This window comes from Eretmochelys imbricata, chromosome 1 (assembly GCF_965152235.1).
Source record: "Eretmochelys imbricata isolate rEreImb1 chromosome 1, rEreImb1.hap1, whole genome shotgun sequence".
Lineage (NCBI taxonomy): Eukaryota > Metazoa > Chordata > Testudines > Cheloniidae > Eretmochelys > Eretmochelys imbricata.
In genome coordinates this window covers 142,044,717-142,071,998 of record NC_135572.1, presented here as the reverse complement: position 1 = coordinate 142,071,998, position 27,282 = coordinate 142,044,717, and positions in this window count along the sequence as shown.

The following is a 27,282-nucleotide window of genomic DNA, read 5'->3' as shown; positions in this document are numbered from 1 at the left end:
AGAAAACAAATAGAAAGCACACATAAAAGTGTCAATCTGCAGTTCTCGTATGCCCACAGTTTTGCCATTTAATGCCCTACAGACTACAAAGTAAAACGTCTGAAATGTCCGTAACTCAGGAATGCAGAGTGTAAATTACTTTCTGATAGGCACTGAAAGCAGTTCAAGAATTCTGCGGGTTTTTTGATGCCAGATCCTCCCCTGACAGAGGAATTCATGGCTGCAATCACATTGCCTGTGGCAACATCAGTGCTTTAAAAATAAAAGCCTCTGGATTTTTAAAGAATTAGCTAGGTTCTGTTCACAAGGAAGCAACATATTAACAAGAATGCGGCCCCAAGAGTGGATTGATTTTTCCATGTTTCTCAAACCCTCTTTGTGATTGATTTTCATTCTAAATTCATATTAGGAAAAGCAATTACTGACACATGGTGGACTAGATGGTTTTCCCCTTGACTAAAATTTCACATCACAAGGGATAACATAGCAGGATAACAACAATAGGTTAACGGGTATTTATTTATTTAGTGTTTGGAAATTAGATGATGTTTTTCTCATTTGCTCCACAAGAACCTGAATAAGCATTATACTATATTTGTCTGCTTTTAAACCCGGATGAGTGAAATTCTCCCTTGGTGCTTCCACATAAGCCCTTGATTTCACCTACAGTACAGAGGGGCCAGCACAACGATCTCCACATCACTTAAGTCTTGCATTCAAGTGTTGGAGGAGCCACCACATGTGGATGCTCTGCATGCTACAGAAGGGGTCTCTGTGCTGGCATAATGGACTCAGGGGGCTGCACTGTAGACTCATGCCTGACCAAGGCTGCATGTCTCCTCCCCAACCACTGTGTACTTTCCCATACACAAAACAATTACATGAGTTGTAGTTGGGAGAATGCGTTTCTCTATTAGGACTGTAATGGCATGGCACCCACTTCTCATGAGCACCCCTTCTGGTCAGGTGTTTTCTGCAGTCTTTAAACAGTGCTGGTGTTGAATCATACCTGCAGGGCTTCTGCCCTGGAGGCAATGGTTTCACCCTCTCTCTTGGCCCTTTTGGCCCCAGATCTCCAGCCGGGCCACTAAGTACTTCAGATCCCCTTCTAGGAGTTTATCACTGTCCAACTGTAGGCCACTTCCCCAGTGGCCTATGGGGAGGACCTGGGCCCAACCACTACCCTGGGTCCCAGCCCAGAGACCCTAAGAATAGCAGCCACGCACTGCTGTGTGTCTAACAAAACTCCTTTCCGTTCCCTTTGCCACTTCCCCATGGCCCCAGTCTTCACCAAAGCTTCACCCTTACCTGAGGGCTGTATGTTCAAACCCAGGAGCCAGTCAGGAGCTCTTTCTCCCTCCCCCAGCCCCTGCCAGCGCTGAGCTATCCATGGTGCTGCAATTCCCTTTGGCCAGACAGAAGCACTACCTGTACTCCTCTCACTCCAGCAAGGAACTGCTGTTCCTTTTATACTAGCCTGCAACCCTCTGGTTGGCTAGCCCCTTGCAGCCGCCCCTTCTGATTGGCTGCTTCCTGCACAGTCTCTCTAGGCCACTTGGAGGACTTAGCTCTACTGCTCCTTTCCTGGGACAGGTGTGACAGGACACTGAGGACTCCAGCAGGGGGCCACTGGGCCTAGTCCACCCATCACACTGACTTAAATGGTACACTTGGTGAATTTACCGATGAGAAGAGTACTCAGATTGGGAGATAGAGTTGATGTCATACATTAATGGAGTTAATGCAGTTTAAAAGTAACTGTTTCTTTAAAGTATTAAAGCTCAAATCAATACTAGTAGTTGGTCTTAGATTATGCAATGATCTCATCCTTGTTCATCCTGCTATCACCTAAGATAAAAATATCACAGGATGTAATGGTGACAAAAGGAAACTATATATAAAAAACAGCCATTTTTCTAAGACTTTTTTCTAATCCACAGCTCTGATGGATTTCAAAACTGGCCTTGCCTCCTGTTTTTAGTAAAATCATAAAATACAGGATAGAATGGTGTGAGCTCAGGCTAGACTCACAGCTTTTAGCCCTCATGTCTTCCCTTTTTCTCTAGTTCTTAATGACTGCCTTATATAATACTGTAACTAGTTTTACTATATCTAGTAAAATGCCTTAACTGCAAATCCTTGAGTTATTGGAACTTTACAATATTGCATTTTCATAATGATAGTGTAGCCTAGCGAAGAAAGCACTGGCTTCCAAAGACCTGACTTCTATTCCTGTCTCTGCTACTAGCCTGCTGGGTGACCTTAGGTAACCCATGTCTCCTCTGTGCCTCGGTTTCCCCATTTGTAAAATGAAGATAATGATAATGACTTCCTTTATAAAGCACTTTTGTGCTCTACTGATGAGAAGTGCTATAAGATGGGCTATTACTATTCAGGTAATTCCAGGAGTCAGTTTATCCACATGGTACCTAGGGTGAAATTGACCTCAACACAACCCCTGTGCTCAAAAAGTGGGTTTTAAGTGGTGCCTTGTGGTGGCTGCTCTGCATGAGGGCCGGTTTCACCCATTTTCAATGTTTTCTATGTTTTTTCTTTCTAAATGTAACCTTTAATATTACTAAATAAAATGTATAAGAAAATGTGCAGTAGTGAAAACAAAGCTTGAGCTATTCAGCTGACTGAGGTTAGACGCTCTACTGACTTTCCTAGGGAAGAAATCTCCCCCTTTCCTCCAAGAAGGGGACTGAAGTCCCACTTGAACCCACAAGGTAAGTTTTAAGTGGAATCTAAGTGGCATAGCCCTTGGACTGTCCCTCTGTATAGGAGGGAATTTCACACTAGCAGGACCTGCAAGTTCTTTGTACCAGGCACAGCTAAAAATCTTCAGAAATTAGAACCACACAGGCATGGGACTTGCAGAGATAAAGGCATCATTCGCAAAGGAATCTTTTCCAAAAATTTATTTTACACATAAAAAAAATACAAAATACAAAAGAAAATGGATAATGTGTGGGCATCAGCGTGTTGGCTTTGCATAGTCAGAACTTGAAAATTATTTCTGGTTTGAAGAAAATTAGTTCAGTATTTTTAAAGGCTCATTGAGGCAGAGCCCAATAGCACACAAGGACCTGCAAGGGTAGAACCTTATGCTTTAGCAGAGTTGGATTAAATTTAATCGAACTCTGCATATGGCTGAGGGTCTGCCCACACTTTTCAGTTGGAACATTGGAGAAAAGTGTAGTTTTACCTGATCATACAACTCAAAAATGACTGATTGTGCTCCAACTTTTTTAAAAAATAAACCCCTTCAGGGTTACTACAATGATCACACAAGGGGCAGATTGCACACTCCTGTTAGGGGGTGAGATATGAATAAATACAGGAGGAATATGGGGAAGAATAACTTTGGGAGGCTCCACTTCCAGAGTTCTCACCTAGTCTCTTCATTTTGGAGCTGTTTTAGAGCAGCACAACAATGGACTGCCTCACACAAGAAGTGTAGAATCACCCCAGACAGAGCAAATCCTCATGGCCTGGAGTGGGCCTGCAGACACCCTGACAGTTCCCTCCAAATTCCCAGAATAATCCAGTTGCAGTCAAGGTCTTCTAAATTATATTACCCCCCACCCCAGTCTAATTTATTAAATATCACTCCGGTCCCAAGACGATCCTTTTTTGCTCACCCCTCAGGCTTAGGGTCTCACAATCCTTCTTTTTGGGGCTGCATTTCCAGTCGTGGTCCCCCTGGCTTCTAGAGTCTTCCTCAGATTCAAAGGGTTCACAGCCCTACATCCCAGGGCTGTGTCCTCACCGAGTTCTTCCCCCTCAGCAGCTCTTCTGCCAGCTAGCTCCAGCAATTTCCCAACAGTTTCCCTCAGCAGCTCTCTCCCTGATGGGGCTTGGAGCCTCCTTTTTGAGTCACCCCTATCACCTGACCACACCTTGACCCTTCCTAAGTGGGTCTAATTACCCCACACACCTGTCTGGGTCACTCAGGGGAGAGGGAGCCTTCCCTCACCAACTCTACAGGCTCCTGGTCCCTGGTCCTTAAAGGAAAATATAGCCTGGGTTTCTTATACCTTCCCCACATTAGCTATTCCCCAGGACTATCTTCTCACCAAATGTCTGGTTTTGATTGTTCTGGATACCTGAAACCAGGTAACTGGCCCCTCACTCTACCTTAAACTATCCTGTTACGAGGAGCTTCGTGCCAAAGCCAAAATGTAGCCAGTCAGCATCAAGGCCCCCATTCATCTAAGCGCTGGGTAAACACAGAGAAAGATATGAGCCCTGTCTTGAAAATATTACAATTTAACTTTAAAATAATTAAATGCACCAAAAGTGAATTCATTCATGTTTGAATTAATTATTTTCTTTGTTAGAATGTTCATGTGTACACTGGCAATAACGTATCCAAAACTTCTAGACTGTTGTTGGGTTTAAAAAACAAAACAAAACCTAAAATTACACATAGCCAAAAATCATTTGGGAGGAACGTTATACATAAAATTGAAAAAAAAAAATCTGGCATCGAGCTGGGAATTTCTTTGCCAAATTTCAGCCGAATGCAGGGTAAGGACAGTTATTCTCATCTCAGTGGAGTTCATAAATAATGGCATTATTGTTTAGTTCGGATAAATGTAATAACCCTAAAGTGACACTTCCAGCACTCCCAGATAACTCTGTAAATTTTGGCCCCTTGCATCTCTTTACCATCCATCTCCTACTGCATATCTTGTTCTCTTGGGATACTAGATTTTTATTTACAATCTCTGCAATGTGGAAAAACAATTTTATTTTTTAATACAGCTACATAAAGCACTTCTCAAAGAATAAAGTCCATAATATCCATTAAGCCAGTCAATCAATACATGGCAGAGAGTTTGCACAATTACAGCACACTCTCCCCACCTCCCAAAAAAAGTAATTGAGCCACATTGCACTTTATGGACATTATGAATTATTAAGATGGTTTCCTACACTAGCATGCCTCTATACATAACACCTGCTGTCAATCTTCTTCTCAGGTCAATGTCCTTTCAATTGACTTTTTTTTTTTTTCAGTCTAGTTGCTCTTTCGCATTCTCTTAGGACTGCAGTTAAACTCTATGCACTGTTTTTCTGGCTAACTGTCCATTCTGCCCCTACAATCTTTCAATCTTCCACAACAGAATATGACCTGTCCTCATTTTATTGTCAAGGGAATAACAGGGAATTTTATTCATGTGTATGGACTTCTAAGCTTAATAGAGCTTTGCCTTCCTCTAGTTGTAAAAGATTTGCTGTTGACACAGAAGTTCCTTTGATACAATGAAATTACAGGAAACACAGTGAACTCACTTTAGCAATGGGACCCCACTCAAAACCAGTTTGTAATACCAAATGCGTTATGTACCTGTCAATATCTTAACTAGTTACTGTGTAATTCTGTGTAACTTTCGATGGCCTGTTATGATACACAGCAGGTCAGATTATCTGATAAACTCTGTGAAACCATGCAATCTAATGTGAAAAATTGTCCCAGAATGTTGGGTATCTTTCAACACTTATAAAATGGCACCTCACTTTCCAAACTATAATAAAAGTATTTAGGTGACATTTTATTTTTTTAAATGTAACACACTGCCTTTTTTGTTGTTGTTGTTCTCTTTCCCCATCCTCACATGTATTTCCTGTAATTCTTTATCTAAATTCTTTATCTTATCCATTCAATTCCCTCTTTCCAGCTGAAACTAACCACCCTCCCTCAGCAGTCTCCAGGGAGGGCCATAGGTGCTGGAACTAGGGGTGCTGCTGCACCCCCTGGCTTGAAGTGGTTTCCATTATATACAGAGTTTATAGTTCGGTTCAATGGCTGTCAGCACCCCCTCCCCACTATACAAATTGTTCTAGCACTCCTTGGGAGGGGAACAATTGTCATTTGTAACTTACTTTTTTTTCAACCTCTCCTTTTTTTTCAACCTCTCCTTGCTGACTCCTGCTCAACATGGTTGGTTCCTTGCCTCCTTGCACCAGGTGAAAGGGATGTAACTGATAGCAGATACAACATCGAATTACTGATTTGTGGATGCAGTCTGGTAGCTAGACATTGCAATGCTGCATTTGCACCTGTAATTTTACATTGCAAATATTTTAAAGTGTATTCCCCACCCACCACTTATCTAACTCACAAACAGCTGGGGAAGATGTTCTTCAAATGTTACCCAAAAAAATCACCTTTCATCTGAGGCCAACCAAGTATCTATTTTTTGCAGGTAAATTCTCTTTGTGTATATTGTTTGTGGTGTCTGTATCCTTTCTGGACCCTAACTATGTGCCTCCCTCTGGCTCTGTGAGATTACAGGCAGTCTGTCCTGGGAGGACAGAGACTCTCCTTCTGGGTAAGTGATTTATCTCAAATATGTTCCTGTTGTTATCTAAACCTCGATCTGTTCTACACATCCTTTTCTAGCACAACCGTTTTTATCCCAAAAAAAGAATTTCTGAGAAAGTAATAAGCAAGAGAAAACAGAGCTTTATTTCAGAATAATAGCCTTATTAGTTACTGGACAAGCTATTTCACAGTTATCACCTCTGCTACCCTCCTCCCAGGGTGAAACAAAACAGCTGCTTAACAGTACCTAGCAACACTAACCAACACATTAGGACAAGAAGTGAAGAGCAACAACTGCAGGAGGGATTACAGTAAGCAATATATAATTATTTCATTGGAGTTTGGCCAGCACACTGAGGTGATCTCACTCCCACTCTTACACAAAGCTCCTAGAAATCTTTAAACAATACAATAGGCCAGTACCTCAATTTTCCAGCCTACCCAACGCATGCTATGATTATGTTCAGAGGGAACAGTGCCACCTACTGAGTCACCAGCACCACTTCCTGCAGCACCTGGCGTTTCCTTTGAGGTTTCCTATCAAGTACTGATTAGGCCTGATGCTGCAGAGCCTGGGAGATCTAGAGATCTAAATTACTGTCCAAAGTCTATTTGGAAGGTCTACTCATAAACCTTTACAAGAGAATATGAAAACTTGGTTAAGTTAATTTTCTAAGTAATTTCTAGCCTCTATAAGCTCTATAAGTGATAGGTCCTGCCTGAAAATTCTGGTCCAGCTCTAAACTTCTCCAGAGCTCAAGGGTGTTCATATTTCAAAAACTCTGTTGGCTCAGAGAAGGCATATTCTATGAAAAGGAAAGTTTGTAATGGAAAAGTTGTCAACCCAAATCATCTAACACTGTAACCAAAACCACACATAAGGCCAAATTTTTAAAAGGCCTTAAACCAGCTTTTAAATCAGCATCTATAAGTTACATGCACAAAACCCCACAAGCAAATCAGTTCTGACATGCAAAAGCAACTGCTTGCTCACATTATTATTTTAAGAGGGCACGAGTTTAGAGGATGCTTTGGATAATGTGCTTTGATACTCATATGGTGAGCATATGCAGTTTTATTTTATACAGTGGTTGCACTTTAAAAGTTTTTTCCATTTTCACAGATTTTATCAGTTTGAGATGTATTCCCCAGCCTTAAAATGGGGACTTCTACTAGAACAAGTAACATCTTTCAAAAGGGAAACAAACTTTTAAAGTGTGACCACTTGTAAATATAAAGAAGGCATATCGTGACTCTAACTTCTGTTACCAATCAGAAGCTGCTACTGTGTCAGCATATAAAAATAAAAGGATGAGAAAATGCCTGTCTTCTTCATCACTAAATTTGCCAGCAACATTACCACAGAGCAATGCTGCTGTTTCCTCAGGCCTCAGATTTTGGTTTCCTGCTGGGTGCCACATGCCCTCAATGCATAACAATACAATAGACCATGTGAAACCAAAGCACACCACAGCTAAATTATTCAGATTGAAATATTGGCTTCAATTCAGCAAGGAAATGAGATTCCAGAGAATGTTCCTATTTGTACTCTGTCATTATAGGGTGGGTAGAGAGGCGATGGCAAGAAGTTAGAGCTTTTGACTGCTCTCCCTACAGAAACTTTGCAATATTTAGGCACCCAGGGGTACCCTATACACAGTCTGTGTAACTTCATGCATACTGTGCACAATTAAGGAAAGCACCCTGTACTGCAAAAACTAATTTCTTCCTTCGCAAGGGGAAGGACATATAGTTTTTTTTACTAGAACTGTAAACATCTTCCAATCATTATCAGAGATAGTTAATTAGAGGCCCCATTTTAAAATGTAATCATGACCCTGTTACAATTATATCCTGAGTTTTAAGGAGCTTACAAAATCTGAAATACTATTTTCAAACATGGTTGTTCTGGCTATCTGAGGTACTTCTATGGCTATCATCCCCACAGTATCTGAGCATCTCACAATCTTCATTGTATTTATCCACTCAGCACCCTGGGAGGTAGGGAACTGCTATTAGCCCATTTTATAGATGGGAAACTGAGCCACAGAGGATATGTCTACACTGCAACAAAGCCCAGGGTTGTTAGAACTTGAGTTAGCAGACCATGGGTTTGGTAACTGAGGGCTTGAGCATCTACACTCATTTGTAACCCCAGGTTAGGAATTGTTGAACCCTGGGTCCCAACCTGGGGCTCCTGCATCTACACTGCATTATGCAGGCCCAAGCCCAACCACACATACCCCAGACTTCTTTGCATCTTCCCAAATGTGCCCGCTCTAGCCCTTTGTTCATGGTGAAATGTGGGAAAACTTGACCGTACACCAAACTTGACTGTCCAGAGGACAAAGAAAGTTGTTCATAGGACTGTGGAATACTTTTGGCAGACTCCCAGAGCACAAGTCCAGTGGTGCTGCATTTACCCTGTAAAGCAATTGGGCTTGAACCCAGGTCCTGGCTTGACTCAGACTCGAACCCTGTACCCCCTGGGGTCCTGGGACACTGGGTCCAAGCCCTAGGTTAGCACAATTTGTGTGTAGATGGTAAGGACAGTTAGGCTTGAGCCTGAATTTGAAGCCTGGGGTTATATTGCTGTGTAGACATACCCAGAGAGACTAAGGGCAAGATTTTTTTTATTTTTTGTTAAGTGACTAGTGGTTTTGATGATTTCCCTTTTTGGCTGCTCAACTTGTGACAACATAAAGGGGCTTCATTTTGAGAGGGTGGGTATTCAGCTTTTTCTAAAAATCAGGCCCCTTTAAGCTCTCTCTCCAGTTGGATACCCAACAATTGAGGCAACCAAAATCACTGGTTACTTTGGGCCTAAGTAACTTGCCAACAGTGACACAAGAAATCCATTGTAGAGCAGGGAATTCCACGTAGGTCTTCTAATGTTCAGTCAAGCATCCTAATTATTGGACCATCTTTCCTCTCCTTGTTACTTGATTTTCTTGGAAAAACTATACCAGCTGAAACTTCTATAGACATCTACTCCTCCCCATAAGAATTTTATAGCACAGATTCTGAAGATGTTACGAGTTTGTGCATGGAAGGTGTGGATGTGAACTGTGTATAGTTGTAATCGCATATGAAAATGGTTTCAAACAAAGTGAAGAGCCCTAGTTTATTTAGGGCCTGTTCTTTTTCTTTCTTTCTTTTCATAATTTACTTGTATTTCAGTTTACCAGCATATGTCAAGATAAGGTCATATTGAAGTTACAGCTGAGTGCCTAGCACTATCCTGTGTGTATTCTTCTGTTCCTCATATATTCCAAAGAGGCCAACCCATGATAGTGTGACAGAATAAATAAATGAAATTAGTCATAGAAAGGGCATCACCTGTTTCTAAATTAAAAAACTATGTCAGCAGTATGTGATAAGGCCCTTGTATAAGAAGAATTCTTTCACACAGTCATAATGTTGACCACTTAAAGGCAATGTGTTAGTTAATATACACAGCTGTTAAACTTTTTTGTCCCGCTTTCTTTTGGACTGTTCAGTAACAGGTCAGAGCAAAGGAACATCCCCCTCCTTAATCAACATTATTTTCCTGTTTAAAATGTCTGAACTACTCTAAAGTTAATGGTCTCCCTTGTTCTCCTAATCAAATGGAAAAACATAAGCTATACATGAGATGACAAGTGCCATGTGGCCCTGCTACAGTAAAGGTCTGGGGGGAAGGTCATTTATAGCCTATATTTTGTCTCAAGAAACTCAGATCTTCTAGGCAAGTATGTCTAAAGGAGGCCTCTTGCTCTCTCCTCATTGGAGAAAGAAGTTCTTCCAGAGAAGCCTGTTGTAGACTTGACCCTCTAGTGCAAAGAGCAGGATATTCAACAAGCTCTCCCACAGATGGACACTCTAGAAACATCACATTGAGTTGAAGTCAGAACTTCACCAAAGTAAAGAAACAATGCTTGTTTGTGATTTCAGTTACAGAGAAAAGAAATTAAATTAGAGGGAAAATGTATGACTCAGGTGACTTTTGCTTTCACTTATGAATGTTGATATTTTGGATTAAGTCAATCATTTCTCTTCACGTTTTTGAGGGATTATTTTTGGATGCAGGAGTACAAATATGGGTTCTTCATAGAGTCCTAATGTTCACCTGTGAAACCCTGTTTAAACAGAGCTGAGGCTGAAGGTGTGCTTCGCTGGAGCCCAGCTAACACTCCCCCAAATTACATTTTCTGTGCAAAAAAAATCTACAAGTTCAAACCTCCCTCTACCCAAAATAGGAAAAGGTCTTTAAACAAACAGCTATGGGATGCAGCTAGCTCCACACTGTGGTGTAATACCCCACCACCTTTCTCACTCACTACCACCACTCCCAGCTTACTCCACCCAATCAGAATCTTGTTTTATTTTGTGTTGAGAATATGCAGTGCACTATACTTTATGATAGTATGTGTTGTTTATTAAAGGAGCAGTCAAGATTTAGAAAGCACTGTACATTAGACCATGTCAGAGTTCTAGATGTTTTTCCATAGTGTGATATGGTGATGAAATAGAAGAGTATTTTTTACTAATAAAAATGGAAAACCAACATTTCTTTCTTTGGTTTGTTTCCCCAGCATATGTGTTATATGGTTCCTCTCCTCTGGTATCAGTCAGGAAGCAAAACAACAGTTAGGAGCCTGAGGTTTTATACCAAGCCTCTTCCCTTTCAGGTACTGTAGTGTTTAAAGTATATTGCTAAAGGTAATATCCTACCACAGTGAAGGCCATCCCAACACCTTTCCACGTTGGTTCCCTTCAACATGCTTTATTGGAAAGCAACCTTCTTAGTAATAGTCACCTTCAGTCAATGGTTGGAACCTGTGACACTAGCTTGCTATTCCCACCCTACGTCATTTGGATGAGGAAAAGGAATTGCTTCGCCCTTGTCCCAGCATGGTTTTCCAAGCACGCTCTTGCCAAAGCCACAGGGATATGGCTGACTCACCTTTATCAGTGACACTCTGGATAAAGCTCAGCATGTCTGGGAGACCTACGGAAGCTGAGAACCCATGTTCTGTAGTGAGCTATGTTCATCCTGTTTTTCTGAGAGCACAATAGTGAGGAAGACTCAGAAATACCTAGATTTTTTTTATGTAGATCCAATCACAAGCCACTCCTGAGCTTGAGCCTGGGCAGAGTGGAGCACAGGCCCTTGGAAGCAGCCCTTCAAGAGGCAGGAAAGATTGGCAAACCAGGCTGTTCTGGGGAAATTAGGATCCTCTGGCACCTGGGCCGGTGTTCTTCTTTAGAACCTTCCAGATCAGGGGAGGGGGCTCACAGGCAAACGCTCTTGTCAAAGTACTGAGAAATCATCCTGAGCCCAGATTTTTGAGCTGGGACACCCGCCACAATATCTAAAGAGTAGTTAGTTGGACCAGAAACAAACAGGTACAGAAAGGTGTGGGAGACAATCATTAGGAGTGTCTTCTTTATGTTTAAGGTAAAAAAAAGAAGGAGTTCTTGGCAGCAGAGAGAATCCTCCTCCTCCTCTCTGCTGCCCTGAGAATCCTGTTCAGATCTACAGCTAGCAGGGGAGCTTCAAAGCACAGTGATGTCACCTAGGTCAGTTCTGCTCTCACTAGCTGGCATCAGGACAGGGAAACCACTGAACAGATGCCTGGGTGGGTATTTCAGACACACCAGCCCTGTGATGGAGAACTTAAGGAAGACAACACCTTTCCCCTCTATACATACACACACAGAGACATGCTAGGACTGCATCTGCGCTTGGAGCTGAGGGAGAGTCCCAGCTTACATAGACGTACTCAGGCCAGCTCTCACTGAGTTAGCATGCTAAAAATAGTCATGTAGCCAGGGTAGCACGGGCAGCAGTGAGCAGCAGCGCAGGCTAGCTGCCCCAAGCGCAGACCCACAGGGACCCCATGGGCACGTACTCTGGGTAGCTAGCTCATGCTGCCGCTCACTGCGACTGCGGCTGCACTAGTATTTTTCTCATGCTCAAGGAGAGCTACCGTGAGTATGTCCGGGTGAGCGATGAATCACGTCCCTGTTCCAACATAATTGCAAGCATATAGTTCACCTTAATTCAATGCCTTCGTGGGGAGCCCACAACTGTGTCAATGAACAGAAGTTTGGGCCACTCGCAAAGTACACTGCGCAGGCCACATTTGATATACTATGGGGAGGAGTGTTGTGACACGTTACAGAGGGTTATGTCTGGGAGACAATCATTAGTGGGAACAAGTAAACTCTTAGGGCTGTGGGCTGCCATACATTTATACATGCAGCTCAAACTGACATCACTGGCACTTCTGCATGTGGTTCACTGGTAGTAGACAGCCATAAGAAACACAGCTCCTTTATGCACGTAAATGTCCTTACCACACAGAACAAGAGAAACAGAAATTATTATAAGGCACATTGTTTTCAAACACAATCTCAGACAGTCCATGAGGCACCAGTGACTCTTTAACTTATTTAAAAGTAGAGGGCTCTCTCTTTTCTCTGCTCTTTCAATGTCAGTGTAGTGATCTGCTCAAGTAACAGACATAAGAAAGAAAACCTTCATATTTGTATAACACATTGTGGCAGTCATTTCCCTTCTGCAGCTTATTCGAGAGAAATGTGCACTTGTCTAAATCACCTAAGATGTTGTAAGAAAGTAAAATTGACTAACTCAATGTGCTTTTACAAAAGTCAGAGCATTTTTGATAGAAACAGCTTCCACTGTACAAAGGGTAATACTGTGCAGCTGCAAATCATGACATTTAAACTAAAAAAAATGCTTTAAAAAGATATGTTTGAAAGCTGAAAGGAGTTCTTTTAAGAGCACTAAATGTATGGAACATAAGAATGTGCAAAAACGGTAAAAATGATTTCCCATGGTCTCCAGTCATTTACAATTTGAAAACACACAAAGAGGCACAACGCAGGTAAATTCAAGTATCATTTTTAAGTATCCATCTTCTAATTCTGAACCACATTGGAATTTATACAGAAAAGAATTACGTACCAAATAATCAAATTAATGTAACATAATCAGAGTTTCAATGTATAATAATGAGGAAATAGCTGATCTTATACTAGTCTGTATAGGAAGTTAATAGAATTATATTAACCTTTTACACTAAGGTCTGGCTTGTATTTTTAAGGAACTCAACTGTACCTATTAGACACTGTTCCCTGTTTGGGCTGTGGAGAGCTGCCATACCCTAACTGGAGTTTCTGAAGCACTGTGTCTCAAGCTGATGTGAGACCTCCTGGATGATGTACAAAGAACATGATCGCCGCTATAAATCTTGAAATGGCATAGGATGCATTCCCCTCTCCTGCTGTCCAACTCTCTGCCTGATGCAGGAGGGTGATACCAAAGTATATGCCAAGAAGAAGCCATCAGTGCCTGTGAGTAGAAGCCACCAAACCAGCTATGTGACTGTGGAGGAATCAGGCTCAAAAGCAGATTGTACCCTGGATGAAAGGATATGTTGGTTGAACCATTTCACAGAACTGTACGTGGTGGAAAATGAATAGACGTCATCCACCATACTTTCTTAATGTAAAGGCAAATGATGTGATACTGCAAATGGAAAAAGATACAGGATCGGCAATGGCCATGATTTCTGAAGGGGTGTAGAAAAAACTTAATATAGAATCCTACAGAAATTATTAGGTTCGGTTAAGAAAAAGTAACATACTTTTACAGCATTACAATAAGGTTCAGACAGGAGTATTAGACAGTCGCACTTTCACTGTAACCTATAAAGGTATCCGTTCACTAACAGAGTTAATTGTAACTGAAGGAAATGGCCCCCCCACTGATGGGCACAAACTGGCTATACAAGCTTAAATTGGATTGGAGGGTGGGTACACCACATGCCAGACAGAGTAGGGGAATTAAAAGAAAAATACAACACTGTATTTAGTACAGACATAGGCTTGGTAAAAGTCATAACAGTGAGGCGGGTTGCGTCTGACAAGGCCAGTCCTCAAAGCCAGACCTGTGCCATGTGCTCTGCAAGAGCGTGTGGAAGAGCAACTGGATGAACTGCAAAAGGAGGGTTTGATGGGGTTTAAAGACCCCACACTAAGGTTAATGGAGTGATCGAGCAGTTCTGGGCCAAGAAGGTCCTACATCTAGGGTGACCAGATGTCCTGATTTTATAGGGACAGTCCCAATACTGTGGGCTTTGTCTTATATAGGTGCCTATTACCCCCACACCCCCTGTTTCAATTTTTCACACTTGCTATCTGGTCACCCTACTTGCACCTCAGCAGCTGCAGAGCACGCTCCAAATAGAGCACCTGCTTAAGAGGAGACTCTGACAGTCAGGTGTGGGAAGAGTGAAGGAGAGTTTGTAGGAAGGGAGAACGTTTGTATCTCCTGGGACAGATGGATCCAAAGGGGACAGGTTGGGACTGTGGGTAAGACCCAAATGGGAGGGCAGGGACCTGACCCTTTTTCTCTCCTCTTCTGCCTGATAAGGGGGAACAATTGGACACTGACAAGTGAGCTGGGAAGACCCACCTGGCTATCTGAATTGTTGAGACTGCTTGAGGAACCCTTGGCTGGGAAGAAAGCAGAGTGCTGTGACTGTGCCCCAAGCTGAAGAGAGAAAAGGTAGGGTAGGACATGGCCCAGACCAGCCTCCCCTGGGCCATCAGCAAGAGGGGGCTGAGACATTCCTCACCCCTTCCTCCCCCTTTGCCTGACTGGAGGAACCAGGTGATTACTGGGGGATGACAGACTGTAACTCAGCCACCAGACCCTCCGATTGCCAGGCAGGACCACCGCAGGACTTTGGGCACAGTCATGGCTGCCCACAAGTCCTGCTGGCCCTCAAGTGAAGCCTGCTACACAGGGTATAATTACAGCTGTGGAGTTCAGCGAATGGGCTCCACCACTTGTATGTATCCCAAAGAGGGATGGCAGCACAAGACTTTGTGAGGCCTATAAAGTCACCACAAACCCTGGGCTGGAAGTGGATCAATATCCAATTCCTAAACCACAAGACTGATTTCCAAAACTGTCAGAGGGACTAAAGTGCACCAAACTAGATGTGTCCCAAGCCGACCAGGAGGTGGTGTTGGAGCCAGATAAAAACAAAAAATTCTGACAGTGAATACATATAACGGGATATTTAGGTATGAAAGAATATCCTCTGGGATAGCCGATGTACCTGCTGCATTTCAAAGAATAATGGATCTGGCAGTGCAGGGGTAAATGGCGTTGTCTGGTAAATGGCATATTAATGACTGGAAGGAATTCAGAGGAATATTAAAAAACCTAGAGGAAGTTCTAAAGCGATTGCAAAACTATGGTTTTAAAGTTAACAGAGATAAGTGTGATTGTTTCCCCACCCCCAAAATCAAGTTACTCATTTGTGGCGATGTATCGACACAGAAGGGATATATCTATTAAAAGAGATGATAAAAGCCATTAAGAATGCACCAATGCCACAGACTGTTTCAGAGTTCAGATCATTTCTAGCCAAGTTACATTTATGGAAGATTAATTCCAAATTTATCAACATTAATCAGTCCAACGTCTGCCCTTTTATGGGAAAATGTAAAGTGGGTTTGGACAGCAAAGAGAAATCAGGCTTTTGAAGAAGCAAAAAAGAAATTGAGTAGTTCCAGCCTGCTGGTGCATTTTAATCCACAGGTTCCCATAATAATCACCTGTGACACCATTCCTCTAGGAGTTGGCACTGTCATTTCACACATTTGTAAAGATGGAAGGGAAAAACCCCAGAGCATTTGCTTCCAGAACATTATCAAAGGATGAGGGAAATTACTCACAAATAGAAAAGGAGGCTTTGGGCATCATTCTTCGGATTATTAAATTCCAAGAGCACCTGTTTGGGAAAATAAATACTCTCATCACTGATAATAAACCACTGGTAAAAATACTGGGCCCAAAGGTAGGCATTCAACCACTAGCAGCAACAAGGTTGCAGAGATGATCTTTCATCTTAGCTGCCTAGCAATACAAAATTTATTGTAGACTATCAGAAAAGTGTGCTAATGCAGATGCAGTGTCCCCTTTGTCCCTTTACACTGGGAACCATAGAGAGGAAAATTCTGTGTACAGAGTCGATTTTCTAGATGACCTCCCTATTACAGTGAAGGAAATTGCCCTTGAAACAAGAAAAGACCCCATTTTGATGAAGGTGATGATCTATACTCTTCCAGAGTGGCCAAATCACATACCCAAAGAGTAACCTAGCCCCTGTTACTTCAGGAAACTGGAGTTATCCATGGACACTGATTGTTTGCTATAGAGGCTATGAAGAATAATATCAAAAAGTTTACAAGAAAGGATGCTAGTGGAACTATATGAGCAGAACCAAGGAGTAGTAACAGGATGGCCAGAAGTTATTTTGGGTGGCCGGCTTTAGATGAAGCTATGGTAATGGAAGGTAGCAAGTGTGACTCCAGTAACAGCCATGCAAAGAGGCCAGAAAAGGTACAATACCACCCATGGAAGTGGGCTACAAACCCTGGCAAAAGTTGCACGTTGACTTTGCAGAACAAAAATAAGCAAATGTACTTAGTAGTTTCATTTCAGCTCACAGACCTTTTGTTTCTGAGGATTTTCAGATATTTCTGTGGCAAAATTGTGTGAAGCATACTCGGTCAACTACTTATAATCCAGCATCAAGTGAGTTGGTAGTGTCTTGTGCAGACACCGCAACGAACATGACACAAAAATGACAGGAGACCCCTCCCACACTGCATTGCATTGCTCACGTATAGGTCTACCCCACAGTCTACCACTCAGAAAACTCCAGAGTGTTTTTAAGATGTCAGTTACATACCAGATTTTACTTACTTAGACCAAGCTTACCAAGAGCACTTGACGAAAGACACCAAACAGTGAAAAACCCACAACATAAATGTCCCACTTTTTTCACCGTTGGTACAAAATTACAGGTGATGGAAGAAGTGAGGGGAAAAAATGTGTGATAAAGCAGATGTTGAGACCAGTGATATATTTGGTAAAGGTAAAAGGGAAGGTAATGAAAAGGCACGTTGATCAACTGTTACCAGTTAAAATGTCAGTACACTTACAGGACATGGCTCCTGAAGTTAGTAAAGATGGGTGTAGTGAATGCAGAAGAGAGGAAAACACAGCACCATCATCTATAGGGGGTGTAAAGACAGTTTAGTTCCTATGGCCATTCAGTCCTTGATTTTTATTCTGAGGTAGTAAAATAATATGCAATTTACCATGTAGTTATCCAGAATGGGTTAAGATCTCTAAATATTTTCAGATAAGTGCCTAAAGGTGATACTTGCATCTGGGATTTTCTAAGACGTTTAAGGGAGTTAAGGGCATAACTCCCATTAAATTTCAATGGATTTGGGTCTCTAACTCATCTTGGCACTTCTCACAATCCCAACCTGTAGTAACTGTCTATTTAACAAAGACACAAAACCTCACACATTTCCTGGCCAGATTCTGCTGTCATCTACTCCACTGTAAATCAGGAATAAGTCTACCAAAGACAATCGAGTTATACCAGTGTAAAACTAGTGTGAGAGCGGAATCCAGCTTTGTGAGGCTTCATCAAATGGATTTGATTACTTTCTGTGCACTGTGTAAATATTCCGTTATCTAGATGTCGCCATGGTGCATATATGACAATGACTGCTTTCCTTCAATATCTGCCAGGACTAGGTTTGAACTGATGACTTAGAAATAAAAGGCCTACCCCCTGAGCTATATGACATGAATATCAAAGCTTATTTCTTAAATACATCATCCACATGACCCAAATAATCCTATAAATAACTTATAATTACATTGATGCTGAACTTCAGCCTTCTAATTGTCTACACCGCCAATTCCTGGCTAATGATGAGTCAAATGGCCAGGCAGGAGACTCAGATACCTCTGAGCATGGACCGGGAATAACTCTGGGTTAATGCAATATAAAACAAAGTAATGAACATGTCAAGTCTGAGGCTTCTGAAAACAAGCCCGGGAAGTTCCCTCCTCCCCCACCCGCATCCCATCTAATAGTTTTACCAATACTGCATGAAATATTGTTTCTAATTGGGACTTCAGGACTCCAGAGCCCAACAGTAAATTATCTTTAATTATATTGTATTCTGGCACTAAACCTTTTTTCTTTTCGTAAGCCCGAAGCACAACACTAAATAAATAAAACAAATGCACTCTCAACTCACTGTCTTAAAGAGCTGTTGATTTATTGCAATAAAATAATAATTTATTCATCTTCAGGATGCAACTTGTAATATATATGGACAATTTTTTTATTCTGTGTGACCGATTTTTACAATCAGTGTGAAAACAGTGACCTGTTCTGATTTAAGGAAGAATATTGAATGTTTCTTTATTGCCAGGGAGGGGATTTGATCAGGCTCATAAGTATAAGACAATCTGTAACAAAGTTCAGTGAGAAATGAGCAGAAGAGAGCGGTGCCTGTAGAAATATGCAGAGGAGACTGGTAACTTGCACTAAGCTGCAATATTGTAATTTATTAGTATGACTTTTTTAATCAATTTCCTATCAGCTATGACCTCCATTTTCAAAATCCTTTTATAATCTGCATGGAAAATACAGGCCAGACTAGTCTTATTTTATTCTTACCAAGGAGAAAAACTCCAGAAGAAAATACTTAGAAAATCCTCAGTATTGAGCAGCAGTTTTTGAAAATAGAATAGAATTGATGATACTGAAATATGGGATTTTGACATTATCTGCAGAATATTATATTCTTAGGAACAAGGCCAGACTGAGGGGCATGATTTAAATTAGGTATCTGGAGTGTATTATTAAGGACTAACTGCACAAATCAACCCCTGCACTCTTTCACATTCACAAACATATAAAAGGCATCCCCTTCCTATGGCTTCTTTTTTATTTTATTTAATCCTAGTTGTATATGAATGTAATTGTCTTTGTCCCAGCTATGGCTTTGTCTGAATGCAGGTCACTTATGGGGTTTTTTTAAACTAAATCTAAATTGAAGGCATTTTGGCCTCCAATTTAGCTTTGTTAATAATGGAAAATGTAAGTTAAAAGCAGCCTGTGTAAGATGTATTATTGACAACCACTATCACCCAGTAGCTACTATTTTTAAATTGGCTGGTGGGATTTTTCTTATAATGATGTCAGACTTTTAACAGAACTTTCCACAGTCAAGTTCTGATTTTTAAATTTCATTTAAATTTAAATTTATCAAGGGCCAGAGGGTGCCTAGCCTTTATGCAGATGCCCAGGATAGGGGAAAGGTGTAAAGATCCTTAGTCTCTCACCTTGCATTGCCAGCATAAAAGACTGATACAATTACAACCCTTGTACTCTAGGGAGCACAGAGATTACTCCCTCTTTGCCCTCTTTCGGGCACACAAGATATAAGAGACTTGCCCCAGCACTCAGGTGCCCACCTCCCTTGGAATGCAGACCCAAAGGTTTAATGTCTTGTGCTGTATAGAAAAATCTGCACAGCGCAAACTCAAAAATTTGCCCTCTCCCTCAATGTGAAGAGAGATATGCACAGCTTCTTGCCCCTGCCCCCAGTTAGAAATTGCACAAACTGGGTTTAATAATAAAATTTATGAACTATAAAAGGCAGATTGTAAGTGATTATAAGACAGCAAACAGAACAAAGCAAATTACTGAGCAAATTAAAACAAAACACGCAGACTAAACTTAATACACTAAAGAAATTGGCTACAAATAGTAATTTCTCACCCTGAATGTTGTTTCAGGCAGATTGTAAAGATTCTTGAAAGCCAGATGCACTGGCCTGCAGCTTGAAACTTCAGATATTATTACTCACAGGCTAAACACCCTACCAGCCTGGGCTCAACTCTCCTTCCCCCTTGCCCCCAGTTCAGTTCTTGCTTCCAAGTGTTTTTCAGTGTCTCTTTGGGCAGGGAGGCAGAGGAGAACCACGATGATGTCACTCCCCTGCCTTATATAGCTTTTGTGTAAGGTGGGAACCCTTTGTCTTCCAGTGGAAAAACACTGGCATACCAAGGGGGGGACGGGGTCCAGTACCAGGTGACTCAGTCCCATGTCTCTGCAGAGTCATAGCAGCCATTACTCTCATGCTGCTTGGAGCATCCACAGGAAGACTAAGCTCTTTCACAGTCCACTGTCTCTGCTGATGGGCCGTCAGCTCTGTCTGACTTTTTTATTGTTGTACCTAAAGGGCTAGTTCTGATGGTCACCCAAAGTAGCACATTTAAAATACAGATACCTGTTCAATATTCCTAACTTTAGATACAGACATGATACATGTATACAAATGGGATAATCATATTCAGTAAATTATAACCTTTTCAATGATACCTTACATGAGCCATCTTGCATAAAGTATATCTTAGTTATGGCATCTTTATATTATAAAAATATTTCTATGAAGAATGTGGGGTGTAACGTCACAGGTTCTTGATGCTGAGGTTAAGGGAGCTTGCTTAAGAAATGCCCAGTGTGGAGGGTGAGTTCTTAACAAGAAGGGATGTTCATTCCTTATAGAGATGGAGCCTCAGGATCCTCATCAGAATTTGATGTAGGTGCTTCACGTGCCTCTCTCCTTGCTTACATCAGCACAGAAAGTTTATTTTGTTGCTCACTTTTGGGTTTTTTGTTTTTCACTTTTTTAATTAAAAACCGGTTGGGTTTCATTACAGCGTAAACATTAATGGAATTTTTTTCAATACATTGTTCTGTTCAATAAGAATTCAACCCAGCAGTTATGAAACAGGCATACTGAAATAAAATGATACCAGTTAAAGTATGTAGCTTTCATTACATCTTGTTTGGCAGGAATCTTTATAGGCATGTTTTATAGTCCAAATACAGTATTTATATAGCACACAATAAGCGTAGCAGGGTGAATGAGAATACAAAACTCCATTTTCTACAATGTTACTTTGTCCTAGGTTACCCAGGTATCTCTTTGGCTGAGGTAAACTCCTTGGTCCTGCCCCTGTAAATGGTTTGTTGCCAGAAATACATGATAATACTGACAGCCATTTGGATGCAAACTCTTACTTAGATGATCGGTCTGTATCTGAGGTCCTCCAGGGAGAGTCATAATTATCAGCCATTTGTCCTTACTTCTGTATAACATCAACGGAAGTAAAGGGAAAATGGTTGACATTTACAGGTCTTCCCGTAGCAGCTCAAAAATCTCAACCAGGTAGGGAAGAATAATAGAGGGACCATAGCCTGAACATTTTTGTCAACAAAAAAAGCATTGGCCCTTATGAGCTTGAATCCTCCAATAAATCCTCCACCCTCATTCACACACACTCCCAGTTATGGTTATTTTTTTCTCTGGATGACATTTTAGGGATGAACTGACAAACCCATCTGTCCCCTCATTCACACTAACTCTTATTTGCGAGAGCTCTCCACATGCTGTGCAATTCTCTGGTGCAGAACAATTAGTTTTTCCTTTCTGCTTCCTTTCTGAGGAATATGTTGGCCTCCTACCAGCCCAGGATCTGTGACCTTCTGGACAGTTCTATGGTCTTGCTTAGCCAGAAGGCTGCTAGTCTTTGCAGCTGAAGAATCTTAAATTGAAGGCATGACATATATCCAATTTAACATTGTTAATTAAAAATGAAAGCTAACAGCAAATTTGACAAACCAATTCTGTCCACATTGAAAGTCAGCACAGTATGTCAAGTCCCTCTGAGAAAGAATTAATCCCTGAAATAAGGGACTACTAATGGAAAGGCCAACACAACCTTTACTATGCTGAAGCGCACATGATGCTACAGGTACCTGTTATGTGCCATGAGTAATGCTGTAGTAATAAATGCTACAACCCTAACACACACAGGGATCAAGGCAAATATTCTTAGCAGTGGCCTCTGATTTTGAGTACTTCTGTTTGAATGCCTGACTTGAAGCACATTTGGCTTGATTTTCATAAGTACTGAGCACCCACAACTCCAGCTCACTGCGGGTGCTCAGCACTCTGAAAATCTGTCCGTTTTCTATTAGAATTATTCAAGAAAGAAAAAAATAAAAGGCTTTTATTTCATTGTTCTCAAAACAAGGAGGAGGAGGAGCCAGGGTCCAATGTTATAACACTCAAAAACATGCAGCTGAAGTGACCATTTTACAGTATTTTGCTGTAGAATTGAAGGCGTGCTGGAACATATTGATATCCCATTCAGATATCCCTGTTACTTCAGGACAACTGGGATTAACAATAGGCACCAATTAAAAATAATAATAATAAAAATAAATCTTAAAAATGAGGATGTCTACAAATAATGAACATTGCATTTTGTTATTTATATGGTATTTCCATCTTGTGTATGTTTTTATATATGTATTGTTTCATTATGTGTTTATATTTTATATAAAAACAAAAATAAAGTGAGGACTTCCTGCACTTTTCTTATTTTGCCACATCAGGAGGCTGTTATATTAAACGACGTAATTTGCTATATACCTCCTAACACCTCCAAGTTACACACAACATTCTGAAACAAGCCTACTGCTAGAGAGACACCCATGTTCTGAGAGGCCCAAAGTTTAGGCATCAGATTGTTCTCTCTCAAAACACACATCTTTCATTTTCTTAAGACTGAGTTGTTTAATGTGTAATGAAGGAAATTATGGAAAGGAAACATTTAGGTGGAATGTCAGAGGAAAAATTCAATAATGAGGTCTATTAGACTACGTAATACCAAAGGGAGTGGTGGAAACCCCATCATTTCAGCCATTATAGCTGGGCATAATAATGGAGAATGTACTGTAGGAAATAATCCTACACAAGATGGGGAGATTGGTTAGTTATGCGTCATAACACTTCAATCTCCAAATTTTAATGGTCCTGTTATTCTTATATTTGATCACCACACTAATTCTTAGAAGCTTTATTCCACAAATTATTGTTAGGTGGGCTATTCTGTGAAATATGTAAGAAAATGTTGTTTTAATGGTTGTGACTCCACTAAAACAGTGGAGTTGGCCAGTCCAAATATATCATCATTTGTTACTCAGTCCCTGGGCCTACTCAGTGAATACGCTGCATTCTCTGATGTATTTTTGTTACTAATGTGACAGCTAATGTATTTTAACCCAGTGCTCTACCTATACATATTACAAATTATTAGTTGTCAATTAGACATACTGGTAATACACATAATTATATGTTCCAAGGAACAGACCTGTACGTTGACATGCATTTACAAGCTAATTAGCACTTCTGGCAAATTCCTAGAAATAGAGCATTCAAAGTAGCTGTAACATCAGGCTTTGATGCAGAAGTTTCTCTCCCCCGACCTTATCCTTAATGACTGTTCCCCTCCTGCACACGTGTATGCTTCTCCTGAAAGGGAGAGTATTTAGAATTCTAGAGAAAATACCAGCGTATATTATCTATTGGTCATTACAGAGGTGTCTTCTAACAGTTTTCTGTTGCTTGGTATCAGTTTAATTTATACACACACACTTCAATGGACCAGATTTTCATCCTCAAAATCCACCCCTGTGCAAAAGGCCCTACTTGGAGGGCTTGAGTCCGGCACAGTTGGAATCATATAGTCAAAGCCAAAGGGTTGTGAAGAGCTGTAGTAGTTTCTATGATGTTTTCATGTGGAAGTTTTTTGGGGTCCAGGACTAAAAGGAGAGAGCATGCAGCCCAGACATAAAAAGCTTTCCCAAATCAGAGGGCTCAGGTTTCGATCTGAAAATGGACACTTCTACCCAATTCCTTTTTCACAAAAACATTTGGAAGGTTTTGTTTCCATCCCAATGTGGAATGAAAGCAAATTTTGAAACCTTGAATGTTGCCACAAAACAGAATGGTTATCCTCTAGTGCACAGGCCTTGTGTTGGGTTTCTGCCTGGGGTGGTTGACACACTCTCTTTATGATCCTGAGTGCACAACAATGGGGTGTCACCTTCCTGACCCTATGCTAGGCTCCCTGAATGTGTCCAGAGACTGCATGTGGAAAACAGGGTGGAGGATGGGGCACATAATAAATAAGCCTCATAGGAAATCTGCTTTCATGTTGTGAAATCCTATTCTGGGGATTTTCTCGTGACAACTATTGGTGTAGAAAGCCTTGAAAATGCTGCGCTATCAGTGTCATGCTTCTGAGATCCATACTGATGGAGGGGACACAAGAAATGGTCTCCATGTAGAAAACCATGCGATCCACCTGGGTTAGGGGATAACAAGAAAGCTGTGTGACTCATGAGCTATTACTGTGTACTTTGTGACAGGAAAATTATATATTATCAGTTTGAATAGAGAGGAGTTTCATAACTACAGGAAAGTGAGTACAGTGACCTGGTCTATGATAACAGCCCCTATGATATCCTTTGGTACCAAGTGAGGCTCCCTCATCTGATATTAAATGGGGAATTTTGTGATCTCTTATCTAATATAACAAAACTTCCATTTAAGACCATCCCAATACAACCTACAATGCACTAATAAGTTTCACCTCCTTCCCCACACACCTCAGTCCCAATTACTGTGCTTTAAAAATGTTATGCCCCCTAATTAGAGAGATTTCATAAGGGAAATATGCACTAGATAAAAATAAATAAATAAATGATTTACCATTTTACTTGCTTTAATTAACAAACTTCTTAGTCCAGCAAGTACTTTGTTACTAATCAGTAGGGTGGAAGTGTCCGTATCACTAAGCAAAAGCAGCAGAAACTGATTGTTTTGCCAATCCATCATTTCCTGCTACTTTTAGGATATATCATGCTCTTTTCTACTCTTTAGTTTCCATAGTTAAGTGTTTTAGTCCATCATTAATTACTGCAGTGTGTATATTGTCAATCTCTTATTATCTAATTGTGGAGCATTGTAAGTATACATGCCCAAGAAAATTGGAGTTTAATTCAGATAAATATGTAACATAGCACACATTTTTCAATGCAAGACAACACAGGATATCATCTGTGTGATTAACAGATTTTTGAAACCATATAGCAAGCCCTGATAACACTGTCTGTTAAGATTGTCCAACACTTCCAGTTATGAGACCTTATGATCAGTTGCTTATAAATCTGCAAAACTTTAATACTTTGGTCTGAAATTTTCCATACCAGGTGTCTGCCTCACGCTCAATATTTCAGCCAAAAAGATTCAGCCATCTCAAAAAACAAGGCTAGGAAAAAGATATTGTTTTGACATTTTTAAATGTTCTGGTGATCTTTTCTTTGAGAATATCTGCTGCCTTCGTGCTTTGGAGCAGGAACTTGAAATTTGTTGATGGGGAGGCTTTTGTGTCAGTGATGTGCCTATGTCTGTTCCTCTGAAAATCCAAATATGGCCAATTTATAAGCCTTTGAAAAATTTCAGTTCACAAGTGCTCAGTAGAGACTTCTTTGAGTTCAGCAGCTAAAATCTCTGAAGAGTCCATCCTGAGTGTGCTCCATCCATCACAGCCTCTATGTGTGACCAGACTGTGCATGCCCATCTCCATGGAGTGACTCCTCATGTTCTCACCTAGGGCTAGAGGGATGAAACCAGATTTTCTGTGTAACTTATGACACCTGGCCCACCCTGTCCAGTCTCTCCTCTGGTCTCAGTGACTCCCCTGCAGGCATCCAGGCAACATGGAGGAGGAAGCCACGTGTCCCAAATACAGCAGGGGCATGAGCTGGACCATGGAAGGAAAAGCAGTATATTGGGGCAAGGAGACAGGGATGGAGAAGAGACGGGACTGGACAGTTTGAAGGGGAGGAGGGAAAAAGAGATGGCAATCTTGGGGGGGACTGGCAAAACAAAGACTGAACTGTGGGAAGTGATGGTCCCAGGCTCAAAGGATTTTCAGCCTGTGTAAGAAAACCTGGGAAAGCCAAGGCAACTTGTGCCTTAAGAATCTGCCAGCCTGATTATCACTAAGGGTGAGAAGTTGCTAATTTGTATCCTACCTATCTAGTATGTTAAACTCAGTTTGCGGCTTTTGTTTATTTACTAAGGTAATCTGTTTTGTTCTGTTTGCTATCCCTTTAACCATTTAAAAATCTACCTTTTGTAGTTAATAAACTTATTTCATTATTAAACCCAGTTCATGTAATTTCTAACTGGGAGAGGCAAGAAGTCGTGCACATCTCTCTTCATATTGAGAAAGAGGGCGGATTTTTATGAGCTTGCACTGTGAAGATTTTTCTATACAGTGCAAAACAGCATTATCTTGGGTTTATCTCCCAAAAGGGGTGTTTACATGAGTGCTGGGGGAGTCCTCTCACACAGAGCTGACTTCTGTCTGTGGCTGCACCTGAGGGGTGGCCCTACCTGTGTGTATGTGCTGCAAAAGGCCAGAGAGCCTAATTCAGCAAAGCAGGGAGAAGGGCCCAGGTTGGTTGAGCAGGAGAGGCTCAGTGAAACCCCCGTACATCAAGTGGCCTCCCAGAAGTGTGGGGGGGTCCAACCTGTCACACTTTACTATATTTTTTTAAATTATCTGAAAGACAGTTTTGGTTTTGTCCTGTCTTTGTTATTGGCTTGTTTGTTTTTTACCTGCCAAGACCTGAGATGACAAGGCTCTGGGTTTCTAAGGTAAGAGATGTTGATATAGGTAAAGATTAGTCTTATGTTCAGAGCTGCATTTCCTGTAGTGCTTTAAGGTGTAGTTATCAACTGTAAAAGCAGAATCAACTCTAAGTGGAACCACTTTTCAGCTATTTCATTATTTATTTGTAATGCCAAGGTTTGCATATACCAGGGTAATGCCAAATTCACAGCTATGTGGAGCTATAAATCACACCTCCCTGCCACAGACGACTGCTTGCACCCCATCCAGGATTGGGCAAGCAGTGTTGCTGTTGCCACATTCCTTTGGGGCTTTCCACCGGGTCAGCTTTAAGTTTGAGAAATATTAAGAAAAACATGTCTAATGGAACGGTCTCTGGATGGTGACAAGAGGTTCCAGTTAAAGCATTCACTGGGAAATAAGAAAAGCCAGAAATAAGAATCCCAGTAATACAAGAACCCTAATTCTCTGAATTCCCAGGATA